This window comes from Bactrocera latifrons, unplaced genomic scaffold, assembly GCF_001853355.1.
Source record: "Bactrocera latifrons isolate USDA-ARS-PBARC rearing strain unplaced genomic scaffold, ASM185335v1 scaffold_1183, whole genome shotgun sequence".
NCBI lineage: Eukaryota > Metazoa > Arthropoda > Insecta > Diptera > Tephritidae > Bactrocera > Bactrocera latifrons.
Window position 1 is genome coordinate 36,690 of NW_017534612.1, and position 6,073 is coordinate 42,762.

A 6,073-nucleotide genomic window follows, 5' to 3' on the forward strand; every position below is an offset into this window, starting at 1 on the left:
AACATAACCCCATTTGCATAACATAACGAGTGCAAAAGGTAATTTTTAAATGCAGATTTTTTAGGTATAAAACCTGCTAAAAGTGTAAGATATGGAGTTATTTACAAGTTTATAGTGTAATTTAATTAATTTGAAGTGAAAAATGTGAATAAAGTGTGTTTAATGTGGTGAAATAGCGTCTTGAAATGTACGAATTTTTTCGAATTTTTTAACTTTAAGGTCGAATATCTCCTAAACTAAGCGTTTGCGGTACCTATAACCCTATATATATATATTTTAATCAGGAGGACTTCCTCTTTCTAACGGAATTGTGCCGAATTATGAATGTAAATGAAATAAAGATTATCAAATAAGAAAGATTTGCACAAATAATATTGTCATTTTTGAACACGACTTATAGCAGGATTCTCTAACCAGTCTCTAGTCTCTGACATTTTGAGGTAAAGTCTCAATGTGTGACTAGTTACTATTCGCTAAACAGTCTCTAGCGGTAGTCTCAAAATATTGCCTCAAATTTGAGACCTGGTAGTGAACCGGTCACAAAACTAAAAAGAACACTCCTCTGCTATTTTGATTATACTGAATAGAGATCATCATAGATATTAACCGATTGTCGTTTTTTTATACTTTGTAAGCAACTCAAACACGAAAATGTTAAAAATAAATAAATTTTACATAAATTTCGTTAATAATATGAAACAAAGTCCACACATATTTTTATTTTTATTGATAATTATATTTTTTGACTATGTTATAGAAAATTTAATTTTTGTTATCGACATATTTATTTCTGTTGTAAAAAATTTGACACTACTGTATTAAAAAGAGCTACATATTGTTACAAAAGTAGTATTAAGTTTGGTACCCCTTGAATTTGTATTGCTATATGCATCCCTTATTATAAACATTGGGCGCCGCGGTTGACTGTTTGTTTACTTATACCATATAACGCATATGTGTTTGTCTTGCTATATACATTTGTCGGAGATGGTTCATTTAATTCCATTTTCACGCAGCAAGTTCTGTTCGTCTCTGTGGCACAACACTAACTAACTCGTCTCGCACATTCTAAGCTACTTCACACTACTCTTCAACGCCATTACGAACAGATCTTACTCAGCAGCAGAGTATGTTTCTTTCCCTGAGCCGCTGTGCGTTCTGAGAACTGTTAGCGACATCGTGTCGCCATTCAAAACTGTACATGCATGCACAACGGTCTAACTAACCATTCTATGCCACACATATACAGGGGGCTAATTTACCATTCTACGACACATTCCTTATTATAAACATTAGGCGCTACGGTTGTCTGTTTAACTACTTAAACAATAGCTGTATGTTTATGGAATGTATAGCATTACGTGTTTGTCTTGCTATTTGCATTCCTTATTATAAACATTGGGCGCCGCGGTTGTCTGTAACATAAACATTGACTGTATATGGAACGTATGTTCTAGAAGTACACGTCGGAATCACCGAGGAGTGCGTGGCTATATAAGCCGTGGTAGCGCCAACGTAAGCAAGGAGTGGTAAGAGTAAACTGGTAGGGTGTAGACGAATTGTAAAAGTGAATTAAACGGTTTTTGGTTTTATTTGTCAATCCAGATATACAAACCTAGTAAAGTAAACTAGTAAGGAGTAAATTCGCAACAATATGATATTTGTTATAATTGTACTTGAAACTGAAGCCAAGGCGCTCAGTTCTATTTCATGAATTTCTTTTGTACCATTAGTGTTACTCTGCTACTATTGTGTTCAGTTCCTCTAAACCGGCTGCGAAATTACTAATATATCAAAAATTGTCTCAATCTTAAAATCTCACATTTAGAGACTTGAGACTGTATTACAGTACAGAATCGCACGGTTAGCATAATATTACAACTTGAAGAGATAAGTACATACATATGTTTCACAGTTGCCAAAGCCGTTATCTAAGTAATATATTATAACTTGGATGACCAATCACTTTGCTGTTATTTGGAAGTAAATTCACAATTGTTACTTTATTTAATACTAGCAAACAATCATATGTGCCAAAATAATTTATTCAATTTTGAAATTTATTTAACAAACAAAAATTTAATTTAAATTTATTACACCGAATGTATATAATTGCAAAATCGACAGTGATTTTGCAAAAAAGTTTTCTATTAACAAATGTCTGTGGAAATGTTCGTGTATTTCCCTATTGTGATTCGAAAGTTCTGAGAGTACATAACGAAATAGCGTTTCATTTTTATATACATACATATGGATGATGGAAGATGAAGTCATATGTTGAAGTTCACGCAAGTGAGGAAAGCTCTCTAATCGCCATTCACTTGGGAGTGGACAGAAACGATTATTTTATATATGGCTGAAGCAGCTCACCACTTCAGGTCTTCGACCAAATATCCTTTGGGTAGCCTAAGAACATCCGTCAGAAATCGAGATAAAGTGAGAAGGCGAAACATTCCCTTCGATGGGTTGTGCGCTGAGTTTGGGACCCGCCACGTAAACAACGCACCCAATGAAAAGAAACCAATCACAAACCTCGGATGAGTGACCCCCTCTTAATGACGCCCATGGCAAAAGAATTAATGACGATGATTTGAGGGCATGCATCTGGAATGTCCGGTCCCTTAATTGGGGAGATGCCGCTACCCAGTTGGTTGATGTCCTCGTTAGGCTGAAATCAACGCGGTCCACGAAATGCGATAGACAGGATAAAGACCGAGGCGAGTAGGTCCTTGTGGCATGTACTACAGTGGCCCTATAAAGCAGTGCGCTTCGGTGTAGGATTCGTGGTGAGAGAACGACTCCGTCGCTAAATACTGTCATTCACCTCAGTAAATGAACGTCTAACCACAATCTACATCAAAGTGAAGTTCTTCAACATATCGCTGATTTGCGCCCAAACCCCGACGAAGAGAAGGACGATGTGAGCAAAGATGCTTTCTATGAGCGCTTGGAGCGCACTTATGAGAGCTGCCCCCGCCATTATGTCAAAATCGTGTTTGGCGACTTTAACGCCAGGGTGGGCAAAGAAGGAATCTTTAGCACAACAGTCGGTAAATTGAGCCTTCACGAGGAAACACTCCCAAATGGGTTGAGGCTGATCGACTTCGGCGGGGCCCGAAATATGGTTATCTGTAGTACTAGATTACAGCATAGAAGAATTCACCAAGATACCCGGCTGTTTCCGGATCGAGAAACCGCCAACAAGATCGATATTGTGCGGATAGACGGAAGATACGTCTCCAGTGTTTTAGATGAGCGTGCGCTCCGGGTTCCTAACATTGAATCATACCAATATATTGTTGCAACATTGAATCGTACCAATATCTTGTTCCAACAAGGAAGGTTCGATGCCGAGAAGCTGCAGTCACAACAATGCAATTTTCTACTCGACTTGCACACCTGCTCTCGGAGAGCACTCGTCAACAACTCGGTACAAGGGAAATGTGGGACGGCATTTCAAACTCCGTACGTACAGCTGCAACCGAAACCATTGGTTTTCGGAGAGTGCAAATAACAGCTGCTTTGACGAGGAGTACAGTTTTGCAGCGGAGAGAAAACCGACGGACTACCTCCCACGGTTACAATCGACAACAACACCTGCGGGATGGTGTAGATACCGAGAGTTGAAGAGGCGAAAGGCATTTGCAAACAGAAAAGGAAGCCGGCCGAAATGCGTGAGAATAAAAAGCTTGATAAGCTGGCCGACAGGGGCAATGACCGAAAATCCTAAATTCCAGCAGCCAACAAAAGGTTTCAAGACCGGAGCATACTCTTGTAGAACCCCCAAAGGTTACGTAGTGACCAATGCCTAGAGCATACCTAATTATGGAGGGAACACTTCTAAAACCTGCTGAATGGCAGTGAACGTACAACGCCAGGAGAAGGTGAACTCGATTCCCCAATCGATAGCGATGGTGCGACCATGAAGAAGTTCGAATAGTAATTACCCGCCTAAAGAACAACAAAGCGGTGGGGGTCGATGGATTGCCCCCGAGCTATTCAAACACGGCTGCGAAGAACTGATAAGGAGCATGAATCAGTTTCTTTGTAAAATATTCGCGGATGATAGCATGCCCAACGATTGGAATGTAAGTGTGCTCTGCCCAATCCACAAAAAAGAAAACCTCGCAATATGCGCTAACTACCGTAGGATAATACTCCTCAGCTTCGCGGATGAGGTTATATTGAGCGTGTTGTTTGAAAGATTAAAGCACACCGTCAAAAAACTGATTGGACCTTATCAGTGTGACGTTAGCCCTGGCAAATCAACAACCGACCAGATATTCATCATGCGCCAAATTTTGGAAAATACCCGTGTAAACTTATGTTGAGCAAAAGCTCCGTCAGGAACAGGAATAACCTCTCCGAGCTGTTCGAGGGGAACGAGGTTTCAGACAAGGAGACTCTATCGTGCGACTTCTTCAACCTTCTTCTGGAGAAAATAATTCGAGCTGCAGAACTTAATCGAGCAGGTACAATCTTTTATAAGAGTTTACAGCTGCTGGAGTATGAAGAAGATACTCATATCACACACACACCGCGCCGTTAGTTCTGCTTTCTCCTGACTAGACAAGGAATCAAAGCAAATGGGTCTGGCAATGAACGAGGGCAAGACGAAATATTTACTATCATCAAACAGGCAATCGTCGCACTCGCGAATTTGCTCTCACATCACTGTTGACGGTCATAACTTTGAAGTCGTAGATACTTTCGTCTATTTTGGAACCAGCATAAATACCACCAACAATGTCAGCCTGGAAATCCAACGCAGGATAACTCTTGCCAACAGGTGCTAATTCGGACTGAGTAGGCAATTGAGAAGCAAAGTCCTCTTCGGACCAACAAAACCAAACCCTATAAGTCACTCATAATACCCTTCCTGCTATATGGTGCAGAGGCTTGGACGATGACAACAACTGATGAGTCGACGTTGCGAGTTTTCGAGAGAAAAGTTCTGCGAAAGATTTATGGTCCTTTGCACTTTGGCCACGGCGAATATCGCATTCTATGGAACGATGAGCTGTATGAGATATATAACGACATTGACATAGTTCAGCGAATTAAAAGACAGTGGCTACGCTGGCTAGGTCATGTCCGAATGGACGAAAACACTCCAGCTCTAAGACTATTCGATGCAGGACTCGCCGGTGGCAGAGGAAGACCTCCACTCCGTTGCTAAGACCAGGTGGAGAAGGATCTGTCTTCGCTTGGAATATATAATTTGCGTCATGTCGCGAAAAGAAGGAACGACTGGCGATTGTTGTTATTTCGGCTATAATCGCGTAAGCGGTGTCTACGCCAATAAAAAGAAAAAGAACATATAAGAAAATTTAATTGATTTCTAGATAAATCGTCTTCCTTCCAACTAGCTACTGAGTTCGACTTACCTTTTATTTTTATTTTACTCAGCTCCTGGTACGTCCTTAGAATTAAAGCTGACTCAAAAATGCTTTCTTGGTCAGAACGTAAATCCATTTGAAACACCGAATCCTATTACTCACTTTTTGATGGGTACATCAGCTACTGATTCAACTTCTTTTTTAAGAATTCAGCATACTTCTGGCCATTTGGTGAAATGGCCCCTGACTACCAAAAACCACTGGTTTTGGGGATATGGGTTATCCATGACTATTGTGAATTATGGCACCTTCTACATTCATCCTCGACAAAAAACTATAACACATCTTTATAATATATGTAGAAATTATAAAATCTATTTAAAACTTACTTAATCAACAATTTAACGGCGGAATATGTCTTTATATAAAATGACAGCTAAAACAGGCTTGCAATTATTTTTTTACATGTCATTGCACGAAAATAAACATGGGTATTGGTCTGGTCTGGTATATTGTACAGCCATTGTAAACAATTTTTTGCGTGTTTGTTGTTGTGGAGTTGCACCAAATGGAAGATTCTGAAATAATTTTTCAATTTCTAAATAAAATTTACCGAGGGAAATTTTCTTCACAATTTTKTAAGCGTTTTTTATATGAAGTTTTTACATTTCTTGAGAGCTGGATCTTGAGCTTCAAAGTGTAAAATGTGAATTTGTTAAATATTTACAGTTTAA